General features: G+C 48.5%; 7 non-coding genes across 7 annotated transcripts; all 7 read right to left on the bottom strand.

The window, feature by feature from the left end:
• Positions 1 to 2,091: 2,091 nt before the first annotated feature.
• Positions 2,092 to 2,211, bottom strand: LOC124766542. The gene has a single exon (XR_007012921.1). It is a non-coding gene; the product is annotated as a 5S ribosomal RNA (ribosomal RNA).
• Positions 2,212 to 5,863: 3,652 nt separating this feature from the next.
• LOC124766540 lies at positions 5,864 to 5,983 on the bottom strand. Its single transcript, XR_007012920.1, has one exon. It is a non-coding gene; the product is annotated as a 5S ribosomal RNA (ribosomal RNA).
• Positions 5,984 to 9,631: 3,648 nt separating this feature from the next.
• LOC124766539 lies at positions 9,632 to 9,751 on the bottom strand. Its single transcript, XR_007012919.1, has one exon. It is a non-coding gene; the product is annotated as a 5S ribosomal RNA (ribosomal RNA).
• A 3,650-nt stretch (positions 9,752 to 13,401) lies between these two features.
• On the bottom strand, positions 13,402 to 13,521 carry LOC124766538. The gene has a single exon (XR_007012918.1). It is a non-coding gene; the product is annotated as a 5S ribosomal RNA (ribosomal RNA).
• Positions 13,522 to 17,169: 3,648 nt separating this feature from the next.
• Positions 17,170 to 17,289, bottom strand: LOC124766537. The gene has a single exon (XR_007012917.1). It is a non-coding gene; the product is annotated as a 5S ribosomal RNA (ribosomal RNA).
• Positions 17,290 to 20,937: 3,648 nt separating this feature from the next.
• On the bottom strand, positions 20,938 to 21,057 carry LOC124766543. The gene has a single exon (XR_007012922.1). It is a non-coding gene; the product is annotated as a 5S ribosomal RNA (ribosomal RNA).
• A 3,646-nt stretch (positions 21,058 to 24,703) lies between these two features.
• On the bottom strand, positions 24,704 to 24,823 carry LOC124766536. The gene has a single exon (XR_007012916.1). It is a non-coding gene; the product is annotated as a 5S ribosomal RNA (ribosomal RNA).
• Between the last annotated feature and the right edge of the window lie 1,650 nt (positions 24,824 to 26,473).

Genomic DNA, 26,473 nt, shown 5'->3' with positions numbered 1-26,473 from the left:
ACGTTTTGGCACATGATGCGCCGAACTTTATAAATGTATATAACTATATCTATACACACGGATACATCAAAGGAATAAACACAGACAAACACAAAAAAAACCTACAAAACAACAACAAAAAAAATGATTATAGAAGAGAGAGAGAGAGACAGAGAGAGAGAGAGAGAGAGAGAGAGAGAGAGAGAGAGAGAGAGAGAGGGGAAAAAAAAACGTACCTTGAATGGAGATGGCGAGAGTACACATTAATTACATGAAATACACTGTTTGACATTTCGCTGTTACCTTGGAACACGTCTTGTATCCTTTGCACTAAATTAAAAACTGATCATTTCCTTTTGCCTGCTTTATTTGGCTATTGGGCACTGGACACTGTATGGCTATGATTGGCACACGTCACTCTCACTTTGGCACTGCTACACGTACCCACTTTCACTCTGCGCGCATTTTCACAACACTTTCGCAATGCACCACTCTTGCCGTCGGGGCTTTGGAGGGATTGGTGGGCGAAGTCCTCAGCGACTGGGGTGTGGGTGTTGTGGGAGGGCGTCGGTCACGTCGTGTTGAAGGCGTCTCGGAAGGCGGCGTCCAGCGGGACCTGCAGGAAGTTCTGGAAGGTCTCTCGGTACTTGGAGCGTTGTTTGGCCCTCCTGTGTTCCTCCCACAGGTCCGTGAGGAACTGCGCCTTGTCGGTCTGCCGTTTCGTGACGATGGCGTGTGCCGTCATGGCGATGATCCACATTGTGGCCAGGCGTTTCGCTTTGGGGAAAGGCTTCGCGTCCGGGACAGTGACAGCTGAGACATGTATCGCCCTCTCGTCGGTTCTGTTGATGTGGGCGATCATTTTTCTCGCTGCCGCCCATATTTCCCCGCTCTCTCTGCAGCCAAAACGATGCTCGCTGGTGTCGGTCTGGTTGCAGAGCTCGCAGTTTGGGGATTCCCGCATTTTTATGCGTGCCAGTTTTTCGTTTGTCGGCACTGTTTTGTGGATGATTTTATACCACGTGTCCCTGGCGTGCTCAGGAAGTGTCCGTTCCGAGACATTCTTCCAGACCTGTGGCCAGTCATGGTCTGGAAAACTCGTCTCTATTTTGGACTTTCTTGCCTTCCCCCTCAGAGCGCTGTAGATGTTCCTCGCCGTTCTTTGCTGTGGGTTGGCAACGACCGCGGTGATGTAACTCTTGTCGATTGCCATCTGTTTTATGTGCCGCAACTTGAATGGTATGTTCGTAGTGTCTACAGGAGCCTCTTCAGATTCAGGTTTATATTGGTTTATCAGGCTGGACGTTATACTGTTGTTGTTCTGGTTTGCCATTTTCATCGCACGGTGTAGAAGCAGTGCCGCGCATTTCGTCTTAACGTCAGTCAGACCAAGTCCGCCTTCGTCCCTTGACAGGAAACACGTCGCCTGGGAGACCTTGAAGATTTCCCGCCTCCACAGCAAGTAGTACGCCGCACTTCCTATCGCTCGCGCAATTTCCGTCGGAGCACATAGTATTTGCGCCATGTACCACGCTTTCGACAGGATTGTTTCGTTTACTAACTGCACTCTTTGGCTCAGCGTCAGGTTCCGGTTCGCGTGTATCCTCACGAGCCCTCTCGTTGTGTTCAAGACGCTGCGCCAGTTTTGTGCTGCCATTTTCAAAGGGCACTGCTGTAGTTCTACTCCGAGTGCCCTATGGTTGTTTGTCACTCGGTACCACTGTCTCGCTGGTCGCAGTCTGCCGTTGCCTATTGGTAGTAGCACTGTCTTCGTCGGATTCGTTTTGGCACCTGAAGCCTTTTCGAAGGATTCCATGATAGGCTGGATTATTCCTAGTTCTTCTTCGTTTTGGATGAATATGCCCATGTCGTCAGCATAGGCCGTGCATACGATGTTTGTTGCACCCATTGTGTATCCTCCGATTTCGGCTGTTAGTTTTCGTAGTAGTGGGTCGAGGGCTATTGTGAAAAGTGCCATCGATAATGGACATCCTTGCCTGACGGATCTTCCCAGTCTTATTGACTTGGAAGTCCATCCGTTTACTGTTATTTTTGAGGTGGCATTTGTAATGACGTTCTTGATTGTTCTTCCGAATTTTGGTCCGAATCCGAGGCGTGCGAGCACCCGGTGTTCCCAGGCGGTCACCCATCCAAGTACTAACCGGGCCCGATGTTGCTTAACTTCGGTGATCGGACGAGAACCGGTGTATTCAACATGGTATGGCCGTTGGCGCCCTTATACTGTAGCCGCACGACAGAAGACGCCTCTGCCTCTTCTCCCAACACACACAATCGCAGTTTTCGGTGACACATTTGACGCAGAGCACGTCCTTCCGCAACAGCTGGAGCCTCGAAGGCGGCGCCGAGTGCGCGTCCGGCGTCTCAGAGGCGTCTGCCGGACTGGCGGGCGCGCCGCGCCGCCACTTGCGTGAGACACGCGGCTGCTCGGTGCGCCGCCCGTCATTCGTTTCGCTTGGTGCGTGCGGCGCGGGCGACGCATCTTGTTCCCGTTATCCGGCGGGGGGCTGTGCGGGGTGTAGCAGTGTCCTGCTGGAGGGCGCCCCCGGCAGCTTCCTCACCTGACACACGCCGCGCGGCTCGCGTCCAGGTATTTGCGTGATCTGTGCAGTGCATTCGCACCTCTCCCCTTCCGTCCCGACTTGTCCCGACTTTGCTCGACTGCCGCTCGCTGCCGCTCGGGTCGTGGCCCATATGACAGCACAAGCACGAGAAACATCTGCGAGACGGCCGTGGGCCTAACGGGCGTGTCCGAGACGCCGTTTGCGGCCAGTAGACCTGTGCAAAGGTGCGAAAACAGGGACACAAGGCACAGGAGGGTCGCCAAAGCATCCTTCTCTTCTAGCGACGAAAGATACATTTTTGTTTACAAGTTTGCAGTCGTACGCTGCTACAAAACAATAAGCAGCCCTGACGTATTTCAGAACATATCTGTCGGTTCATACCGTTTTGTTATCTTCAGGCACTTTTAAGAAATCTTCCTTGGCACATTCTTCTTCCAACTGAGGCCATTCATATCGTATGTTATGTTTATTACAGTCATTTATTTTCATTTTTTTTTTTTTTTTTTCCTTCTGTGGAGTTTTGCACTGCTACGAAACAGTAGGTGGCCCTGACTCATTTCAGGTCACATCTGTCGATTCGTAGTGTTTCGTTATTTTCAAGGCATTCCTAGCACGTTGAAAATGCTTAAGGAAGCACGTATGTCGCAAAAGAAAGGTAGTATGAAAAGAGGGCTGGCAGGGATAGCGGCGTAAAAAGGAGAAAATGAAGGGGAGCCAACAGCACCTTTTTTTTTTTTTTTTTTTAAACGTATATAAACTTTTATTTACAATTTTTAACAATTACATATCTTTACATGAAATTGTATATTTTCTCGTTTTCAGTTCTGATTGTTCTTTTAGTAGTCTCTTGGCTTAGTTACAACACTTTTATTCACTGAGTGTCCTTTATATAAGTTTTTCCCTTCAATGTTTATGGTTTTTTATACATAAAAAAGAAACTGCATTACTTTGATTTTTTTTATAAATTGAATTTAAATTAATTTTAAGTTTTTTTTTTTTTTCCCCCGTATGGTATTTGAATACACCTATTTTGGCATGTTCGCTATGTGTTTGCCAAAGGCTAAAGGAGAATATGGGCCAGAACATCTATGTGCATAAATGATGAATGGGGAAGTTATTTAGTGTACTGTGTGAGAGTGGACGCAACAGTTCCACGGAAAATTTGGGGCAGAGAAAGTCTAAAGTTAGAATTTTTGTAAATCGCAAAGGGGTATGCAACGTTTTGGCACATGATGCGCCGAACTTTATAAATGTATATAACTATATCTATACACACGGATACATCAAAGGAATAAACACAGACAAACACAAAAAAAACCTACAAAACAACAACAAAAAAAATGATTATAGAAGAGAGAGAGAGAGACAGAGAGAGAGAGAGAGAGAGAGAGAGAGAGAGAGAGAGAGAGGGGAAAAAAAAACGTACCTTGAATGGAGATGGCGAGAGTACACATTAATTACATGAAATACACTGTTTGACATTTCGCTGTTACCTTGGAACACGTCTTGTATCCTTTGCACTAAATTAAAAACTGATCATTTCCTTTTGCCTGCTTTATTTGGCTATTGGGCACTGGACACTGTATGGCTATGATTGGCACACGTCACTCTCACTTTGGCACTGCTACACGTACCCACTTTCACTCTGCGCGCATTTTCACAACACTTTCGCAATGCACCACTCTTGCCGTCGGGGCTTTGGAGGGATTGGTGGGCGAAGTCCTCAGCGACTGGGGTGTGGGTGTTGTGGGAGGGCGTCGGTCACGTCGTGTTGAAGGCGTCTCGGAAGGCGGCGTCCAGCGGGACCTGCAGGAAGTTCTGGAAGGTCTCTCGGTACTTGGAGCGTTGTTTGGCCCTCCTGTGTTCCTCCCACAGGTCCGTGAGGAACTGCGCCTTGTCGGTCTGCCGTTTCGTGACGATGGCGTGTGCCGTCATGGCGATGATCCACATTGTGGCCAGGCGTTTCGCTTTGGGGAAAGGCTTCGCGTCCGGGACAGTGACAGCTGAGACATGTATCGCCCTCTCGTCGGTTCTGTTGATGTGGGCGATCATTTTTCTCGCTGCCGCCCATATTTCCCCGCTCTCTCTGCAGCCAAAACGATGCTCGATGGTGTCGGTCTGGTTGCAGAGCTCGCAGTTTGGGGATTCCCGCATTTTTATGCGTGCCAGTTTTTCGTTTGTCGGCACTGTTTTGTGGATGATTTTATACCACGTGTCCCTGGCGTGCTCAGGAAGTGTCCGTTCCGAGACATTCTTCCAGACCTGTGGCCAGTCATGGTCTGGAAAACTCGTCTCTATTTTGGACTTTCTTGCCTTCCCCCTCAGAGCGCTGTAGATGTTCCTCGCCGTTCTTTGCTGTGGGTTGGCAACGACCGCGGTGATGTAACTCTTGTCGATTGCCATCTGTTTTATGTGCCGCAACTTGAATGGTATGTTCGTAGTGTCTACAGGAGCCTCTTCAGATTCAGGTTTATATTGGTTTATCAGGCTGGACGTTATACTGTTGTTGTTCTGGTTTGCCATTTTCATCGCACGGTGTAGAAGCAGTGCCGCGCATTTCGTCTTAACGTCAGTCAGACCAAGTCCGCCTTCGTCCCTTGACAGGAAACACGTCGCCTGGGAGACCTTGAAGATTTCCCGCCTCCACAGCAAGTAGTACGCCGCACTTCCTATCGCTCGCGCAATTTCCGTCGGAGCACATAGTATTTGCGCCATGTACCACGCTTTCGACAGGATTGTTTCGTTTACTAACTGCACTCTTTGGCTCAGCGTCAGGTTCCGGTTCGCGTGTATCCTCACGAGCCCTCTCGTTGTGTTCAAGACGCTGCGCCAGTTTTGTGCTGCCATTTTCAAAGGGCACTGCTGTAGTTCCACTCCGAGTGCCCTATGGTTGTTTGTCACTCGGTACCACTGTCTCGCTGGTCGCAGTCTGCCGTTGCCTATTGGTAGTAGCACTGTCTTCGTCGGATTCGTTTTGGCACCTGAAGCCTTTTCGAAGGATTCCATGATAGGCTGGATTATTCCTAGTTCTTCTTCGTTTTGGATGAATATGCCCATGTCGTCAGCATAGGCCGTGCATACGATGTTTGTTGCACCCATTGTGTATCCTCCGATTTCGGCTGTTAGTTTTCGTAGTAGTGGGTCGAGGGCTATTGTGAAAAGTGCCATCGATAATGGACATCCTTGCCTGACGGATCTTCCCAGTCTTATTGACTTGGAAGTCCATCCGTTTACTGTTATTTTTGAGGTGGCATTTGTAATGACGTTCTTGATTGTTCTTCCGAATTTTGGTCCGAATCCGAGGCGTGCGAGCACCCGGTGTTCCCAGGCGGTCACCCATCCAAGTACTAACCGGGCCCGATGTTGCTTAACTTCGGTGATCGGACGAGAACCGGTGTATTCAACATGGTATGGCCGTTGGCGCCCTTATACTGTAGCCGCACGACAGAAGACGCCTCTGCCTCTTCTCCCAACACACACAATCGCAGTTTTCGGTGACACATTTGACGCAGAGCACGTCCTTCCGCAACAGCTGGAGCCTCGAAGGCGGCGCCGAGTGCGCGTCCGGCGTCTCAGAGGCGTCTGCCGGACTGGCGGGCGCGCCGCGCCGCCACTTGCGTGAGACACGCGGCTGCTCGGTGCGCCGCCCGTCATTCGTTTCGCTTGGTGCGTGCGGCGCGGGCGACGCATCTTGTTCCCGTTATCCGGCGGGGGGCTGTGCGGGGTGTAGCAGTGTCCTGCTGGAGGGCGCCCCCGGCAGCTTCCTCACCTGACACACGCCGCGCGGCTCGCGTCCAGGTATTTGCGTGATCTGTGCAGTGCATTCGCACCTCTCCCCTTCCGTCCCGACTTGTCCCGACTTTGCTCGACTGCCGCTCGCTGCCGCTCGGGTCGTGGCCCATATGACAGCACAAGCACGAGAAACATCTGCGAGACGGCCGTGGGCCTAACGGGCGTGTCCGAGACGCCGTTTGCGGCCAGTAGACCTGTGCAAAGGTGCGAAAACAGGGACACAAGGCACAGGAGGGTCGCCAAAGCATCCTTCTCTTCTAGCGACGAAAGATACATTTTTGTTTACAAGTTTGCAGTCGTACGCTGCTACAAAACAATAAGCAGCCCTGACGTATTTCAGAACATATCTGTCGGTTCATACCGTTTTGTTATCTTCAGGCACTTTTAAGAAATCTTCCTTGGCACATTCTTCTTCCAACTGAGGCCATTCATATCGTATGTTATGTTTATTACAGTCATTTATTTTCATTTTTTTTTTTTTTTTTCCTTCTGTGGAGTTTTGCACTGCTACGAAACAGTAGGTGGCCCTGACTCATTTCAGGTCACATCTGTCGATTCGTAGTGTTTCGTTATTTTCAAGGCATTCCTAGCACGTTGAAAATGCTTAAGGAAGCACGTATGTCGCAAAAGAAAGGTAGTATGAAAAGAGGGCTGGCAGGGATAGCGGCGTAAAAAGGAGAAAATGAAGGGGAGCCAACAGCACCTTTTTTTTTTTTTTTTTAAACGTATATAAACTTTTATTTACAATTTTTAACAATTACATATCTTTACATGAAATTGTATATTTTCTCGTTTTCAGTTCTGATTGTTCTTTTAGTAGTCTCTTGGCTTAGTTACAACACTTTTATTCACTGAGTGTCCTTTATATAAGTTTTTCCCTTCAATGTTTATGGTTTTTTATACATAAAAAAGAAACTGCATTACTTTGATTTTTTTTATAAATTGAATTTAAATTAATTTTAAGTTTTTTTTTTTTTTTCCCCCGTATGGTATTTGAATACACCTATTTTGGCATGTTCGCTATGTGTTTGCCAAAGGCTAAAGGAGAATATGGGCCAGAACATCTATGTGCATAAATGATGAATGGGGAAGTTATTTAGTGTACTGTGTGAGAGTGGACGCAACAGTTCCACGGAAAATTTGGGGCAGAGAAAGTCTAAAGTTAGAATTTTTGTAAATCGCAAAGGGGTATGCAACGTTTTGGCACATGATGCGCCGAACTTTATAAATGTATATAACTATATCTATACACACGGATACATCAAAGGAATAAACACAGACAAACACAAAAAAAACCTACAAAACAACAACAAAAAAAATGATTATAGAAGAGAGAGAGAGAGACAGAGAGAGAGAGAGAGAGAGAGAGAGAGAGAGAGAGAGAGGGGAAAAAAAAACGTACCTTGAATGGAGATGGCGAGAGTACACATTAATTACATGAAATACACTGTTTGACATTTCGCTGTTACCTTGGAACACGTCTTGTATCCTTTGCACTAAATTAAAAACTGATCATTTCCTTTTGCCTGCTTTATTTGGCTATTGGGCACTGGACACTGTATGGCTATGATTGGCACACGTCACTCTCACTTTGGCACTGCTACACGTACCCACTTTCACTCTGCGCGCATTTTCACAACACTTTCGCAATGCACCACTCTTGCCGTCGGGGCTTTGGAGGGATTGGTGGGCGAAGTCCTCAGCGACTGGGGTGTGGGTGTTGTGGGAGGGCGTCGGTCACGTCGTGTTGAAGGCGTCTCGGAAGGCGGCGTCCAGCGGGACCTGCAGGAAGTTCTGGAAGGTCTCTCGGTACTTGGAGCGTTGTTTGGCCCTCCTGTGTTCCTCCCACAGGTCCGTGAGGAACTGCGCCTTGTCGGTCTGCCGTTTCGTGACGATGGCGTGTGCCGTCATGGCGATGATCCACATTGTGGCCAGGCGTTTCGCTTTGGGGAAAGGCTTCGCGTCCGGGACAGTGACAGCTGAGACATGTATCGCCCTCTCGTCGGTTCTGTTGATGTGGGCGATCATTTTTCTCGCTGCCGCCCATATTTCCCCGCTCTCTCTGCAGCCAAAACGATGCTCGATGGTGTCGGTCTGGTTGCAGAGCTCGCAGTTTGGGGATTCCCGCATTTTTATGCGTGCCAGTTTTTCGTTTGTCGGCACTGTTTTGTGGATGATTTTATACCACGTGTCCCTGGCGTGCTCAGGAAGTGTCCGTTCCGAGACATTCTTCCAGACCTGTGGCCAGTCATGGTCTGGAAAACTCGTCTCTATTTTGGACTTTCTTGCCTTCCCCCTCAGAGCGCTGTAGATGTTCCTCGCCGTTCTTTGCTGTGGGTTGGCAACGACCGCGGTGATGTAACTCTTGTCGATTGCCATCTGTTTTATGTGCCGCAACTTGAATGGTATGTTCGTAGTGTCTACAGGAGCCTCTTCAGATTCAGGTTTATATTGGTTTATCAGGCTGGACGTTATACTGTTGTTGTTCTGGTTTGCCATTTTCATCGCACGGTGTAGAAGCAGTGCCGCGCATTTCGTCTTAACGTCAGTCAGACCAAGTCCGCCTTCGTCCCTTGACAGGAAACACGTCGCCTGGGAGACCTTGAAGATTTCCCGCCTCCACAGCAAGTAGTACGCCGCACTTCCTATCGCTCGCGCAATTTCCGTCGGAGCACATAGTATTTGCGCCATGTACCACGCTTTCGACAGGATTGTTTCGTTTACTAACTGCACTCTTTGGCTCAGCGTCAGGTTCCGGTTCGCGTGTATCCTCACGAGCCCTCTCGTTGTGTTCAAGACGCTGCGCCAGTTTTGTGCTGCCATTTTCAAAGGGCACTGCTGTAGTTCCACTCCGAGTGCCCTATGGTTGTTTGTCACTCGGTACCACTGTCTCGCTGGTCGCAGTCTGCCGTTGCCTATTGGTAGTAGCACTGTCTTCGTCGGATTCGTTTTGGCACCTGAAGCCTTTTCGAAGGATTCCATGATAGGCTGGATTATTCCTAGTTCTTCTTCGTTTTGGATGAATATGCCCATGTCGTCAGCATAGGCCGTGCATACGATGTTTGTTGCACCCATTGTGTATCCTCCGATTTCGGCTGTTAGTTTTCGTAGTAGTGGGTCGAGGGCTATTGTGAAAAGTGCCATCGATAATGGACATCCTTGCCTGACGGATCTTCCCAGTCTTATTGACTTGGAAGTCCATCCGTTTACTGTTATTTTTGAGGTGGCATTTGTAATGACGTTCTTGATTGTTCTTCCGAATTTTGGTCCGAATCCGAGGCGTGCGAGCACCCGGTGTTCCCAGGCGGTCACCCATCCAAGTACTAACCGGGCCCGATGTTGCTTAACTTCGGTGATCGGACGAGAACCGGTGTATTCAACATGGTATGGCCGTTGGCGCCCTTATACTGTAGCCGCACGACAGAAGACGCCTCTGCCTCTTCTCCCAACACACACAATCGCAGTTTTCGGTGACACATTTGACGCAGAGCACGTCCTTCCGCAACAGCTGGAGCCTCGAAGGCGGCGCCGAGTGCGCGTCCGGCGTCTCAGAGGCGTCTGCCGGACTGGCGGGCGCGCCGCGCCGCCACTTGCGTGAGACACGCGGCTGCTCGGTGCGCCGCCCGTCATTCGTTTCGCTTGGTGCGTGCGGCGCGGGCGACGCATCTTGTTCCCGTTATCCGGCGGGGGGCTGTGCGGGGTGTAGCAGTGTCCTGCTGGAGGGCGCCCCCGGCAGCTTCCTCACCTGACACACGCCGCGCGGCTCGCGTCCAGGTATTTGCGTGATCTGTGCAGTGCATTCGCACCTCTCCCCTTCCGTCCCGACTTGTCCCGACTTTGCTCGACTGCCGCTCGCTGCCGCTCGGGTCGTGGCCCATATGACAGCACAAGCACGAGAAACATCTGCGAGACGGCCGTGGGCCTAACGGGCGTGTCCGAGACGCCGTTTGCGGCCAGTAGACCTGTGCAAAGGTGCGAAAACAGGGACACAAGGCACAGGAGGGTCGCCAAAGCATCCTTCTCTTCTAGCGACGAAAGATACATTTTTGTTTACAAGTTTGCAGTCGTACGCTGCTACAAAACAATAAGCAGCCCTGACGTATTTCAGAACATATCTGTCGGTTCATACCGTTTTGTTATCTTCAGGCACTTTTAAGAAATCTTCCTTGGCACATTCTTCTTCCAACTGAGGCCATTCATATCGTATGTTATGTTTATTACAGTCATTTATTTTCATTTTTTTTTTTTTTTTTTTCCTTCTGTGGAGTTTTGCACTGCTACGAAACAGTAGGTGGCCCTGACTCATTTCAGGTCACATCTGTCGATTCGTAGTGTTTCGTTATTTTCAAGGCATTCCTAGCACGTTGAAAATGCTTAAGGAAGCACGTATGTCGCAAAAGAAAGGTAGTATGAAAAGAGGGCTGGCAGGGATAGCGGCGTAAAAAGGAGAAAATGAAGGGGAGCCAACAGCACCTTTTTTTTTTTTTTTTTAAACGTATATAAACTTTTATTTACAATTTTTAACAATTACATATCTTTACATGAAATTGTATATTTTCTCGTTTTCAGTTCTGATTGTTCTTTTAGTAGTCTCTTGGCTTAGTTACAACACTTTTATTCACTGAGTGTCCTTTATATAAGTTTTTCCCTTCAATGTTTATGGTTTTTTATACATAAAAAAGAAACTGCATTACTTTGATTTTTTTTATAAATTGAATTTAAATTAATTTTAAGTTTTTTTTTTTTTTTCCCCCGTATGGTATTTGAATACACCTATTTTGGCATGTTCGCTATGTGTTTGCCAAAGGCTAAAGGAGAATATGGGCCAGAACATCTATGTGCATAAATGATGAATGGGGAAGTTATTTAGTGTACTGTGTGAGAGTGGACGCAACAGTTCCACGGAAAATTTGGGGCAGAGAAAGTCTAAAGTTAGAATTTTTGTAAATCGCAAAGGGGTATGCAACGTTTTGGCACATGATGCGCCGAACTTTATAAATGTATATAACTATATCTATACACACGGATACATCAAAGGAATAAACACAGACAAACACAAAAAAAACCTACAAAACAACAACAAAAAAAATGATTATAGAAGAGAGAGAGAGAGACAGAGAGAGAGAGAGAGAGAGAGAGAGAGAGAGAGAGAGAGGGGAAAAAAAAACGTACCTTGAATGGAGATGGCGAGAGTACACATTAATTACATGAAATACACTGTTTGACATTTCGCTGTTACCTTGGAACACGTCTTGTATCCTTTGCACTAAATTAAAAACTGATCATTTCCTTTTGCCTGCTTTATTTGGCTATTGGGCACTGGACACTGTATGGCTATGATTGGCACACGTCACTCTCACTTTGGCACTGCTACACGTACCCACTTTCACTCTGCGCGCATTTTCACAACACTTTCGCAATGCACCACTCTTGCCGTCGGGGCTTTGGAGGGATTGGTGGGCGAAGTCCTCAGCGACTGGGGTGTGGGTGTTGTGGGAGGGCGTCGGTCACGTCGTGTTGAAGGCGTCTCGGAAGGCGGCGTCCAGCGGGACCTGCAGGAAGTTCTGGAAGGTCTCTCGGTACTTGGAGCGTTGTTTGGCCCTCCTGTGTTCCTCCCACAGGTCCGTGAGGAACTGCGCCTTGTCGGTCTGCCGTTTCGTGACGATGGCGTGTGCCGTCATGGCGATGATCCACATTGTGGCCAGGCGTTTCGCTTTGGGGAAAGGCTTCGCGTCCGGGACAGTGACAGCTGAGACATGTATCGCCCTCTCGTCGGTTCTGTTGATGTGGGCGATCATTTTTCTCGCTGCCGCCCATATTTCCCCGCTCTCTCTGCAGCCAAAACGATGCTCGATGGTGTCGGTCTGGTTGCAGAGCTCGCAGTTTGGGGATTCCCGCATTTTTATGCGTGCCAGTTTTTCGTTTGTCGGCACTGTTTTGTGGATGATTTTATACCACGTGTCCCTGGCGTGCTCAGGAAGTGTCCGTTCCGAGACATTCTTCCAGACCTGTGGCCAGTCATGGTCTGGAAAACTCGTCTCTATTTTGGACTTTCTTGCCTTCCCCCTCAGAGCGCTGTAGATGTTCCTCGCCGTTCTTTGCTGTGGGTTGGCAACGACCGCGGTGATGTAACTCTTGTCGATTGCCATCTGTTTTATGTGCCGCAACTTGAATGGTATGTTCGTAGTGTCTACAGGAGCCTCTTCAGATTCAGGTTTATATTGGTTTATCAGGCTGGACGTTATACTGTTGTTGTTCTGGTTTGCCATTTTCATCGCACGGTGTAGAAGCAGTGCCGCGCATTTCGTCTTAACGTCAGTCAGACCAAGTCCGCCTTCGTCCCTTGACAGGAAACACGTCGCCTGGGAGACCTTGAAGATTTCCCGCCTCCACAGCAAGTAGTACGCCGCACTTCCTATCGCTCGCGCAATTTCCGTCGGAGCACATAGTATTTGCGCCATGTACCACGCTTTCGACAGGATTGTTTCGTTTACTAACTGCACTCTTTGGCTCAGCGTCAGGTTCCGGTTCGCGTGTATCCTCACGAGCCCTCTCGTTGTGTTCAAGACGCTGCGCCAGTTTTGTGCTGCCATTTTCAAAGGGCACTGCTGTAGTTCCACTCCGAGTGCCCTATGGTTGTTTGTCACTCGGTACCACTGTCTCGCTGGTCGCAGTCTGCCGTTGCCTATTGGTAGTAGCACTGTCTTCGTCGGATTCGTTTTGGCACCTGAAACCTTTTCGAAGGATTCCATGATAGGCTGGATTATTCCTAGTTCTTCTTCGTTTTGGATGAATATGCCCATGTCGTCAGCATAGGCCGTGCATACGATGTTTGTTGCACCCATTGTGTATCCTCCGATTTCGGCTGTTAGTTTTCGTAGTAGTGGGTCGAGGGCTATTGTGAAAAGTGCCATCGATAATGGACATCCTTGCCTGACGGATCTTCCCAGTCTTATTGACTTGGAAGTCCATCCGTTTACTGTTATTTTTGAGGTGGCATTTGTAATGACGTTCTTGATTGTTCTTCCGAATTTTGGTCCGAATCCGAGGCGTGCGAGCACCCGGTGTTCCCAGGCGGTCACCCATCCAAGTACTAACCGGGCCCGATGTTGCTTAACTTCGGTGATCGGACGAGAACCGGTGTATTCAACATGGTATGGCCGTTGGCGCCCTTATACTGTAGCCGCACGACAGAAGACGCCTCTGCCTCTTCTCCCAACACACACAATCGCAGTTTTCGGTGACACATTTGACGCAGAGCACGTCCTTCCGCAACAGCTGGAGCCTCGAAGGCGGCGCCGAGTGCGCGTCCGGCGTCTCAGAGGCGTCTGCCGGACTGGCGGGCGCGCCGCGCCGCCACTTGCGTGAGACACGCGGCTGCTCGGTGCGCCGCCCGTCATTCGTTTCGCTTGGTGCGTGCGGCGCGGGCGACGCATCTTGTTCCCGTTATCCGGCGGGGGGCTGTGCGGGGTGTAGCAGTGTCCTGCTGGAGGGCGCCCCCGGCAGCTTCCTCACCTGACACACGCCGCGCGGCTCGCGTCCAGGTATTTGCGTGATCTGTGCAGTGCATTCGCACCTCTCCCCTTCCGTCCCGACTTGTCCCGACTTTGCTCGACTGCCGCTCGCTGCCGCTCGGGTCGTGGCCCATATGACAGCACAAGCACGAGAAACATCTGCGAGACGGCCGTGGGCCTAACGGGCGTGTCCGAGACGCCGTTTGCGGCCAGTAGACCTGTGCAAAGGTGCGAAAACAGGGACACAAGGCACAGGAGGGTCGCCAAAGCATCCTTCTCTTCTAGCGACGAAAGATACATTTTTGTTTACAAGTTTGCAGTCGTACGCTGCTACAAAACAATAAGCAGCCCTGACGTATTTCAGAACATATCTGTCGGTTCATACCGTTTTGTTATCTTCAGGCACTTTTAAGAAATCTTCCTTGGCACATTCTTCTTCCAACTGAGGCCATTCATATCGTATGTTATGTTTATTACAGTCATTTATTTTCATTTTTTTTTTTTTTTTTCCTTCTGTGGAGTTTTGCACTGCTACGAAACAGTAGGTGGCCCTGACTCATTTCAGGTCACATCTGTCGATTCGTAGTGTTTCGTTATTTTCAAGGCATTCCTAGCACGTTGAAAATGCTTAAGGAAGCACGTATGTCGCAAAAGAAAGGTAGTATGAAAAGAGGGCTGGCAGGGATAGCGGCGTAAAAAGGAGAAAATGAAGGGGAGCCAACAGCACCTTTTTTTTTTTTTTTTTAAACGTATATAAACTTTTATTTACAATTTTTAACAATTACATATCTTTACATGAAATTGTATATTTTCTCGTTTTCAGTTCTGATTGTTCTTTTAGTAGTCTCTTGGCTTAGTTACAACACTTTTATTCACTGAGTGTCCTTTATATAAGTTTTTCCCTTCAATGTTTATGGTTTTTTATACATAAAAAAGAAACTGCATTACTTTGATTTTTTTTATAAATTGAATTTAAATTAATTTTAAGTTTTTTTTTTTTTTTCCCCCGTATGGTATTTGAATACACCTATTTTGGCATGTTCGCTATGTGTTTGCCAAAGGCTAAAGGAGAATATGGGCCAGAACATCTATGTGCATAAATGATGAATGGGGAAGTTATTTAGTGTACTGTGTGAGAGTGGACGCAACAGTTCCACGGAAAATTTGGGGCAGAGAAAGTCTAAAGTTAGAATTTTTGTAAATCGCAAAGGGGTATGCAACGTTTTGGCACATGATGCGCCGAACTTTATAAATGTATATAACTATATCTATACACACGGATACATCAAAGGAATAAACACAGACAAACACAAAAAAAACCTACAAAACAACAACAAAAAAAATGATTATAGAAGAGAGAGAGAGAGACAGAGAGAGAGAGAGAGAGAGAGAGAGAGAGAGAGAGAGAGGGGAAAAAAAAACGTACCTTGAATGGAGATGGCGAGAGTACACATTAATTACATGAAATACACTGTTTGACATTTCGCTGTTACCTTGGAACACGTCTTGTATCCTTTGCACTAAATTAAAAACTGATCATTTCCTTTTGCCTGCTTTATTTGGCTATTGGGCACTGGACACTGTATGGCTATGATTGGCACACGTCACTCTCACTTTGGCACTGCTACACGTACCCACTTTCACTCTGCGCGCATTTTCACAACACTTTCGCAATGCACCACTCTTGCCGTCGGGGCTTTGGAGGGATTGGTGGGCGAAGTCCTCAGCGACTGGGGTGTGGGTGTTGTGGGAGGGCGTCGGTCACGTCGTGTTGAAGGCGTCTCGGAAGGCGGCGTCCAGCGGGACCTGCAGGAAGTTCTGGAAGGTCTCTCGGTACTTGGAGCGTTGTTTGGCCCTCCTGTGTTCCTCCCACAGGTCCGTGAGGAACTGCGCCTTGTCGGTCTGCCGTTTCGTGACGATGGCGTGTGCCGTCATGGCGATGATCCACATTGTGGCCAGGCGTTTCGCTTTGGGGAAAGGCTTCGCGTCCGGGACAGTGACAGCTGAGACATGTATCGCCCTCTCGTCGGTTCTGTTGATGTGGGCGATCATTTTTCTCGCTGCCGCCCATATTTCCCCGCTCTCTCTGCAGCCAAAACGATGCTCGATGGTGTCGGTCTGGTTGCAGAGCTCGCAGTTTGGGGATTCCCGCATTTTTATGCGTGCCAGTTTTTCGTTTGTCGGCACTGTTTTGTGGATGATTTTATACCACGTGTCCCTGGCGTGCTCAGGAAGTGTCCGTTCCGAGACATTCTTCCAGACCTGTGGCCAGTCATGGTCTGGAAAACTCGTCTCTATTTTGGACTTTCTTGCCTTCCCCCTCAGAGCGCTGTAGATGTTCCTCGCCGTTCTTTGCTGTGGGTTGGCAACGACCGCGGTGATGTAACTCTTGTCGATTGCCATCTGTTTTATGTGCCGCAACTTGAATGGTATGTTCGTAGTGTCTACAGGAGCCTCTTCAGATTCAGGTTTATATTGGTTTATCAGGCTGGACGTTATACTGTTGTTGTTCTGGTTTGCCATTTTCATCGCACGGTGTAGAAGCAGTGCCGCGCATTTCGTCTTAACGTCAGTCAGACCAAGTCCGCCTTCGTCCCTTGACAGGAAACACGTCGCCTGGGAGACCTTGAAGATTTCCCGCCTCCACAGCAAGTAGTACGCCGCACTTCCTATCGCTCGCGCAATTTCCGTCGGAGCACATAGTATTTGCGCCATGTACCACGCTTTCGACAGGATTGTTTCGTTTACTAACTGCACTCTTTGGCTCAGCGTCAGGTTCCGGTTCGCGTGTATCCTCACGAGCCCTCTCGTTGTGTTCAAGACGCTGCGCCAGTTTTGTGCTGCCATTTTCAAAGGGCACTGCTGTAGTTCCACTCCGAGTGCCCTATGGTTGTTTGTCACTCGGTACCACTGTCTCGCTGGTCGCAGTCTGCCGTTGCCTATTGGTAGTAGCACTGTCTTCGTCGGATTCGTTTTGGCACCTGAAACCTTTTCGAAGGATTCCATGATAGGCTGGATTATTCCTAGTTCTTCTTCGTTTTGGATGAATATGCCCATGTCGTCAGCATAGGCCGTGCATACGATGTTTGTTGCACCCATTGTGTATCCTCCGATTTCGGCTGTTAGTTTTCGTAGTAGTGGGTCGAGGGCTATTGTGAAAAGTGCCATCGATAATGGACATCCTTGCCTGACGGATCTTCCCAGTCTTATTGACTTGGAAGTCCATCCGTTTACTGTTATTTTTGAGGTGGCATTTGTAATGACGTTCTTGATTGTTCTTCCGAATTTTGGTCCGAATCCGAGGCGTGCGAGCACCCGGTGTTCCCAGGCGGTCACCCATCCAAGTACTAACCGGGCCCGATGTTGCTTAACTTCGGTGATCGGACGAGAACCGGTGTATTCAACATGGTATGGCCGTTGGCGCCCTTATACTGTAGCCGCACGACAGAAGACGCCTCTGCCTCTTCTCCCAACACACACAATCGCAGTTTTCGGTGACACATTTGACGCAGAGCACGTCCTTCCGCAACAGCTGGAGCCTCGAAGGCGGCGCCGAGTGCGCGTCCGGCGTCTCAGAGGCGTCTGCCGGACTGGCGGGCGCGCCGCGCCGCCACTTGCGTGAGACACGCGGCTGCTCGGTGCGCCGCCCGTCATTCGTTTCGCTTGGTGCGTGCGGCGCGGGCGACGCATCTTGTTCCCGTTATCCGGCGGGGGGCTGTGCGGGGTGTAGCAGTGTCCTGCTGGAGGGCGCCCCCGGCAGCTTCCTCACCTGACACACGCCGCGCGGCTCGCGTCCAGGTATTTGCGTGATCTGTGCAGTGCATTCGCACCTCTCCCCTTCCGTCCCGACTTGTCCCGACTTTGCTCGACTGCCGCTCGCTGCCGCTCGGGTCGTGGCCCATATGACAGCACAAGCACGAGAAACATCTGCGAGACGGCCGTGGGCCTAACGGGCGTGTCCGAGACGCCGTTTGCGGCCAGTAGACCTGTGCAAAGGTGCGAAAACAGGGACACAAGGCACAGGAGGGTCGCCAAAGCATCCTTCTCTTCTAGCGACGAAAGATACATTTTTGTTTACAAGTTTGCAGTCGTACGCTGCTACAAAACAATAAGCAGCCCTGACGTATTTCAGAACATATCTGTCGGTTCATACCGTTTTGTTATCTTCAGGCACTTTTAAGAAATCTTCCTTGGCACATTCTTCTTCCAACTGAGGCCATTCATATCGTATGTTATGTTTATTACAGTCATTTATTTTCATTTTTTTTTTTTTTTTTTCCTTCTGTGGAGTTTTGCACTGCTACGAAACAGTAGGTGGCCCTGACTCATTTCAGGTCACATCTGTCGATTCGTAGTGTTTCGTTATTTTCAAGGCATTCCTAGCACGTTGAAAATGCTTAAGGAAGCACGTATGTCGCAAAAGAAAGGTAGTATGAAAAGAGGGCTGGCAGGGATAGCGGCGTAAAAAGGAGAAAATGAAGGGGAGCCAACAGCACCTTTTTTTTTTTTTTTTTAAACGTATATAAACTTTTATTTACAATTTTTAACAATTACATATCTTTACATGAAATTGTATATTTTCTCGTTTTCAGTTCTGATTGTTCTTTTAGTAGTCTCTTGGCTTAGTTACAACACTTTTATTCACTGAGTGTCCTTTATATAAGTTTTTCCCTTCAATGTTTATGGTTTTTTATACATAAAAAAGAAACTGCATTACTTTGATTTTTTTTATAAATTGAATTTAAATTAATTTTAAGTTTTTTTTTTTTTTTCCCCGTATGGTATTTGAATACACCTATTTTGGCATGTTCGCTATGTGTTTGCCAAAGGCTAAAGGAGAATATGGGCCAGAACATCTATGTGCATAAATGATGAATGGGGAAGTTATTTAGTGTACTGTGTGAGAGTGGACGCAACAGTTCCACGGAAAATTTGGGGCAGAGAAAGTCTAAAGTTAGAATTTTTGTAAATCGCAAAGGGGTATGCAACGTTTTGGCACATGATGCGCCGAACTTTATAAATGTATATAACTATATCTATACACACGGATACATCAAAGGAATAAACACAGACAAACACAAAAAAAACCTACAAAACAACAACAAAAAAAATGATTATAGAAGAGAGAGAGAGAGACAGAGAGAGAGAGAGAGAGAGAGAGAGAGAGAGAGAGAGAGGGGAAAAAAAAACGTACCTTGAATGGAGATGGCGAGAGTACACATTAATTACATGAAATACACTGTTTGACATTTCGCTGTTACCTTGGAACACGTCTTGTATCCTTTGCACTAAATTAAAAACTGATCATTTCCTTTTGCCTGCTTTATTTGGCTATTGGGCACTGGACACTGTATGGCTATGATTGGCACACGTCACTCTCACTTTGGCACTGCTACACGTACCCACTTTCACTCTGCGCGCATTTTCACAACACTTTCGCAATGCACCACTCTTGCCGTCGGGGCTTTGGAGGGATTGGTGGGCGAAGTCCTCAGCGACTGGGGTGTGGGTGTTGTGGGAGGGCGTCGGTCACGTCGTGTTGAAGGCGTCTCGGAAGGCGGCGTCCAGCGGGACCTGCAGGAAGTTCTGGAAGGTCTCTCGGTACTTGGAGCGTTGTTTGGCCCTCCTGTGTTCCTCCCACAGGTCCGTGAGGAACTGCGCCTTGTCGGTCTGCCGTTTCGTGACGATGGCGTGTGCCGTCATGGCGATGATCCACATTGTGGCCAGGCGTTTCGCTTTGGGGAAAGGCTTCGCGTCCGGGACAGTGACAGCTGAGACATGTATCGCCCTCTCGTCGGTTCTGTTGATGTGGGCGATCATTTTTCTCGCTGCCGCCCATATTTCCCCGCTCTCTCTGCAGCCAAAACGATGCTCGATGGTGTCGGTCTGGTTGCAGAGCTCGCAGTTTGGGGATTCCCGCATTTTTATGCGTGCCAGTTTTTCGTTTGTCGGCACTGTTTTGTGGATGATTTTATACCACGTGTCCCTGGCGTGCTCAGGAAGTGTCCGTTCCGAGACATTCTTCCAGACCTGTGGCCAGTCATGGTCTGGAAAACTCGTCTCTATTTTGGACTTTCTTGCCTTCCCCCTCAGAGCGCTGTAGATGTTCCTCGCCGTTCTTTGCTGTGGGTTGGCAACGACCGCGGTGATGTAACTCTTGTCGATTGCCATCTGTTTTATGTGCCGCAACTTGAATGGTATGTTCGTAGTGTCTACAGGAGCCTCTTCAGATTCAGGTTTATATTGGTTTATCAGGCTGGACGTTATACTGTTGTTGTTCTGGTTTGCCATTTTCATCGCACGGTGTAGAAGCAGTGCCGCGCATTTCGTCTTAACGTCAGTCAGACCAAGTCCGCCTTCGTCCCTTGACAGGAAACACGTCGCCTGGGAGACCTTGAAGATTTCCCGCCTCCACAGCAAGTAGTACGCCGCACTTCCTATCGCTCGCGCAATTTCCGTCGGAGCACATAGTATTTGCGCCATGTACCACGCTTTCGACAGGATTGTTTCGTTTACTAACTGCACTCTTTGGCTCAGCGTCAGGTTCCGGTTCGCGTGTATCCTCACGAGCCCTCTCGTTGTGTTCAAGACGCTGCGCCAGTTTTGTGCTGCCATTTTCAAAGGGCACTGCTGTAGTTCCACTCCGAGTGCCCTATGGTTGTTTGTCACTCGGTACCACTGTCTCGCTGGTCGCAGTCTGCCGTTGCCTATTGGTAGTAGCACTGTCTTCGTCGGATTCGTTTTGGCACCTGAAGCCTTTTCGAAGGATTCCATGATAGGCTGGATTATTCCTAGTTCTTCTTCGTTTTGGATGAATATGCCCATGTCGTCAGCATAGGCCGTGCATACGATGTTTGTTGCACCCATTGTGTATCCTCCGATTTCGGCTGTTAGTTTTCGTAGTAGTGGGTCGAGGGCTATTGTGAAAAGTGCCATCGATAATGGACATCCTTGCCTGACGGATCTTCCCAGTCTTATTGACTTGGAAGTCCATCCGTTTACTGTTATTTTTGAGGTGGCATTTGTAATGACGTTCTTGATTGTTCTTCCGAATTTTGGTCCGAATCCGAGGCGTGCGAGCACCCGGTGTTCCCAGGCGGTCACCCATCCAAGTACTAACCGGGCCCGATGTTGCTTAACTTCGGTGATCGGACGAGAACCGGTGTATTCAACATGGTATGGCCGTTGGTGCCCTTATACTGTAGCCGCACGACAGAAGACGCCTCTGCCTCTTCTCCCAACACACACAATCGCAGTTTTCGGTGACACATTTGACGCAGAGCACGTCCTTCCGCAACAGCTGGAGCCTCGAAGGCGGCGCCGAGTGCGCGTCCGGCGTCTCAGAGGCGTCTGCCGGACTGGCGGGCGCGCCGCGCCGCCACTTGCGTGAGACACGCGGCTGCTCGGTGCGCCGCCCGTCATTCGTTTCGCTTGGTGCGTGCGGCGCGGGCGACGCATCTTGTTCCCGTTATCCGGCGGGGGGCTGTGCGGGGTGTAGCAGTGTCCTGCTGGAGGGCGCCCCCGGCAGCTTCCTCACCTGACACACGCCGCGCGGCTCGCGTCCAGGTATTTGCGTGATCTGTGCAGTGCATTCGCACCTCTCCCCTTCCGTCCCGACTTGTCCCGACTTTGCTCGACTGCCGCTCGCTGCCGCTCGGGTCGTGGCCCATATGACAGCACAAGCACGAGAAACATCTGCGAGACGGCCGTGGGCCTAACGGGCGTGTCCGAGACGCCGTTTGCGGCCAGTAGACCTGTGCAAAGGTGCGAAAACAGGGACACAAGGCACAGGAGGGTCGCCAAAGCATCCTTCTCTTCTAGCGACGAAAGATACATTTTTGTTTACAAGTTTGCAGTCGTACGCTGCTACAAAACAATAAGCAGCCCTGACGTATTTCAGAACATATCTGTCGGTTCATACCGTTTTGTTATCTTCAGGCACTTTTAAGAAATCTTCCTTGGCACATTCTTCTTCCAACTGAGGCCATTCATATCGTATGTTATGTTTATTACAGTCATTTATTTTCATTTTTTTTTTTTTTTTTCCTTCTGTGGAGTTTTGCACTGCTACGAAACAGTAGGTGGCCCTGACTCATTTCAGGTCACATCTGTCGATTCGTAGTGTTTCGTTATTTTCAAGGCATTCCTAGCACGTTGAAAATGCTTAAGGAAGCACGTATGTCGCAAAAGAAAGGTAGTATGAAAAGAGGGCTGGCAGGGATAGCGGCGTAAAAAGGAGAAAATGAAGGGGAGCCAACAGCACCTTTTTTTTTTTTTTTTTTAAACGTATATAAACTTTTATTTACAATTTTTAACAATTACATATCTTTACATGAAATTGTATATTTTCTCGTTTTCAGTTCTGATTGTTCTTTTAGTAGTCTCTTGGCTTAGTTACAACACTTTTATTCACTGAGTGTCCTTTATATAAGTTTTTCCCTTCAATGTTTATGGTTTTTTATACATAAAAAAGAAACTGCATTACTTTGATTTTTTTTATAAATTGAATTTAAATTAATTTTAAGTTTTTTTTTTTTCCCCCGTATGGTATTTGAATACACCTATTTTGGCATGTTCGCTATGTGTTTGCCAAAGGCTAAAGGAGAATATGGGCCAGAACATCTATGTGCATAAATGATGAATGGGGAAGTTATTTAGTGTACTGTGTGAGAGTGGACGCAACAGTTCCACGGAAAATTTGGGGCAGAGAAAGTCTAAAGTTAGAATTTTTGTAAATCGCAAAGGGGTATGCAACGTTTTGGCACATGATGCGCCGAACTTTATAAATGTATATAACTATATCTATACACACGGATACATCAAAGGAATAAACACAGACAAACACAAAAAAAACCTACAAAACAACAACAAAAAAAATGATTATAGAAGAGAGAGAGAGAGACAGAGAGAGAGAGAGAGAGAGAGAGAGAGAGAGAGAGAGAGGGGAAAAAAAAACGTACCTTGAATGGAGATGGCGAGAGTACACATTAATTACATGAAATACACTGTTTGACATTTCGCTGTTACCTTGGAACACGTCTTGTATCCTTTGCACTAAATTAAAAACTGATCATTTCCTTTTGCCTGCTTTATTTGGCTATTGGGCACTGGACACTGTATGGCTATGATTGGCACACGTCACTCTCACTTTGGCACTGCTACACGTACCCACTTTCACTCTGCGCGCATTTTCACAACACTTTCGCAATGCACCACTCTTGCCGTCGGGGCTTTGGAGGGATTGGTGGGCGAAGTCCTCAGCGACTGGGGTGTGGGTGTTGTGGGAGGGCGTCGGTCACGTCGTGTTGAAGGCGTCTCGGAAGGCGGCGTCCAGCGGGACCTGCAGGAAGTTCTGGAAGGTCTCTCGGTACTTGGAGCGTTGTTTGGCCCTCCTGTGTTCCTCCCACAGGTCCGTGAGGAACTGCGCCTTGTCGGTCTGCCGTTTCGTGACGATGGCGTGTGCCGTCATGGCGATGATCCACATTGTGGCCAGGCGTTTCGCTTTGGGGAAAGGCTTCGCGTCTGGGACAGTGACAGCTGAGACATGTATCGCCCTCTCGTCGGTTCTGTTGATGTGGGCGATCATTTTTCTCGCTGCCGCCCATATTTCCCCGCTCTCTCTGCAGCCAAAACGATGCTCGATGGTGTCGGTCTGGTTGCAGAGCTCGCAGTTTGGGGATTCCCGCATTTTTATGCGTGCCAGTTTTTCGTTTGTCGGCACTGTTTTGTGGATGATTTTATACCACGTGTCCCTGGCGTGCTCAGGAAGTGTCCGTTCCGAGACATTCTTCCAGACCTGTGGCCAGTCATGGTCTGGAAAACTCGTCTCTATTTTGGACTTTCTTGCCTTCCCCCTCAGAGCGCTGTAGATGTTCCTCGCCGTTCTTTGCTGTGGGTTGGCAACGACCGCGGTGATGTAACTCTTGTCGATTGCCATCTGTTTTATGTGCCGCAACTTGAATGGTATGTTCGTAGTGTCTACAGGAGCCTCTTCAGATTCAGGTTTATATTGGTTTATCAGGCTGGACGTTATACTGTTGTTGTTCTGGTTTGCCATTTTCATCGCACGGTGTAGAAGCAGTGCCGCGCATTTCGTCTTAACGTCAGTCAGACCAAGTCCGCCTTCGTCCCTTGACAGGAAACACGTCGCCTGGGAGACCTTGAAGATTTCCCGCCTCCACAGCAAGTAGTACGCCGCACTTCCTATCGCTCGCGCAATTTCCGTCGGAGCACATAGTATTTGCGCCATGTACCACGCTTTCGACAGGATTGTTTCGTTTACTAACTGCACTCTTTGGCTCAGCGTCAGGTTCCGGTTCGCGTGTATCCTCACGAGCCCTCTCGTTGTGTTCAAGACGCTGCGCCAGTTTTGTGCTGCCATTTTCAAAGGGCACTGCTGTAGTTCCACTCCGAGTGCCCTATGGTTGTTTGTCACTCGGTACCACTGTCTCGCTGGTCGCAGTCTGCCGTTGCCTATTGGTAGTAGCACTGTCTTCGTCGGATTCGTTTTGGCACCTGAAGCCTTTTCGAAGGATTCCATGATAGGCTGGATTATTCCTAGTTCTTCTTCGTTTTGGATGAATATGCCCATGTCGTCAGCATAGGCCGTGCATACGATGTTTGTTGCACCCATTGTGTATCCTCCGATTTCGGCTGTTAGTTTTCGTAGTAGTGGGTCGAGGGCTATTGTGAAAAGTGCCATCGATAATGGACATCCTTGCCTGACGGATCTTCCCAGTCTTATTGACTTGGAAGTCCATCCGTTTACTGTTATTTTTGAGGTGGCATTTGTAATGACGTTCTTGATTGTTCTTCCGAATTTTGGTCCGAATCCGAGGCGTGCGAGCACCCGGTGTTCCCAGGCGGTCACCCATCCAAGTACTAACCGGGCCCGATGTTGCTTAACTTCGGTGATCGGACGAGAACCGGTGTATTCAACATGGTATGGCCGTTGGCGCCCTTATACTGTAGCCGCACGACAGAAGACGCCTCTGCCTCTTCTCCCAACACACACAATCGCAGTTTTCGGTGACACATTTGACGCAGAGCACGTCCTTCCGCAACAGCTGGAGCCTCGAAGGCGGCGCCGAGTGCGCGTCCGGCGTCTCAGAGGCGTCTGCCGGACTGGCGGGCGCGCCGCGCCGCCACTTGCGTGAGACACGCGGCTGCTCGGTGCGCCGCCCGTCATTCGTTTCGCTTGGTGCGTGCGGCGCGGGCGACGCATCTTGTTCCCGTTATCCGGCGGGGGGCTGTGCGGGGTGTAGCAGTGTCCTGCTGGAGGGCGCCCCCGGCAGCTTCCTCACCTGACACACGCCGCGCGGCTCGCGTCCAGGTATTTGCGTGATCTGTGCAGTGCATTCGCACCTCTCCCCTTCCGTCCCGACTTGTCCCGACTTTGCTCGACTGCCGCTCGCTGCCGCTCGGGTCGTGGCCCATATGACAGCACAAGCACGAGAAACATCTGCGAGACGGCCGTGGGCCTAACGGGCGTGTCCGAGACGCCGTTTGCGGCCAGTAGACCTGTGCAAAGGTGCGAAAACAGGGACACAAGGCACAGGAGGGTCGCCAAAGCATCCTTCTCTTCTAGCGACGAAAGATACATTTTTGTTTACAAGTTTGCAGTCGTACGCTGCTACAAAACAATAAGCAGCCCTGACGTATTTCAGAACATATCTGTCGGTTCATACCGTTTTGTTATCTTCAGGCACTTTTAAGAAATCTTCCTTGGCACATTCTTCTTCCAACTGAGGCCATTCATATCGTATGTTATGTTTATTACAGTCATTTATTTTCATTTTTTTTTTTTTTTTTCCTTCTGTGGAGTTTTGCACTGCTACGAAACAGTAGGTGGCCCTGACTCATTTCAGGTCACATCTGTCGATTCGTAGTGTTTCGTTATTTTCAAGGCATTCCTAGCACGTTGAAAATGCTTAAGGAAGCACGTATGTCGCAAAAGAAAGGTAGTATGAAAAGAGGGCTGGCAGGGATAGCGGCGTAAAAAGGAGAAAATGAAGGGGAGCCAACAGCACCTTTTTTTTTTTTTTTTTTAAACGTATATAAACTTTTATTTACAATTTTTAACAATTACATATCTTTACATGAAATTGTATATTTTCTCGTTTTCAGTTCTGATTGTTCTTTTAGTAGTCTCTTGGCTTAGTTACAACACTTTTATTCACTGAGTGTCCTTTATATAAGTTTTTCCCTTCAATGTTTATGGTTTTTTATACATAAAAAAGAAACTGCATTACTTTGATTTTTTTTATAAATTGAATTTAAATTAATTTTAAGTTTTTTTTTTTTTCCCCCCGTATGGTATTTGAATACACCTATTTTGGCATGTTCGCTATGTGTTTGCCAAAGGCTAAAGGAGAATATGGGCCAGAACATCTATGTGCATAAATGATGAATGGGGAAGTTATTTAGTGTACTGTGTGAGAGTGGACGCAACAGTTCCACGGAAAATTTGGGGCAGAGAAAGTCTAAAGTTAGAATTTTTGTAAATCGCAAAGGGGTATGCAACGTTTTGGCACATGATGCGCCGAACTTTATAAATGTATATAACTATATCTATACACACGGATACATCAAAGGAATAAACACAGA

The sequence above is a fragment of the Schistocerca piceifrons genome, unplaced genomic scaffold (genome assembly GCF_021461385.2).
Source record: "Schistocerca piceifrons isolate TAMUIC-IGC-003096 unplaced genomic scaffold, iqSchPice1.1 HiC_scaffold_671, whole genome shotgun sequence".
NCBI classification, from domain to species: Eukaryota; Metazoa; Arthropoda; class Insecta; order Orthoptera; family Acrididae; genus Schistocerca; species Schistocerca piceifrons.
Note: the sequence above shows the minus strand (reverse complement) of the source record. Positions and strands in the feature narration are given on the sequence as shown.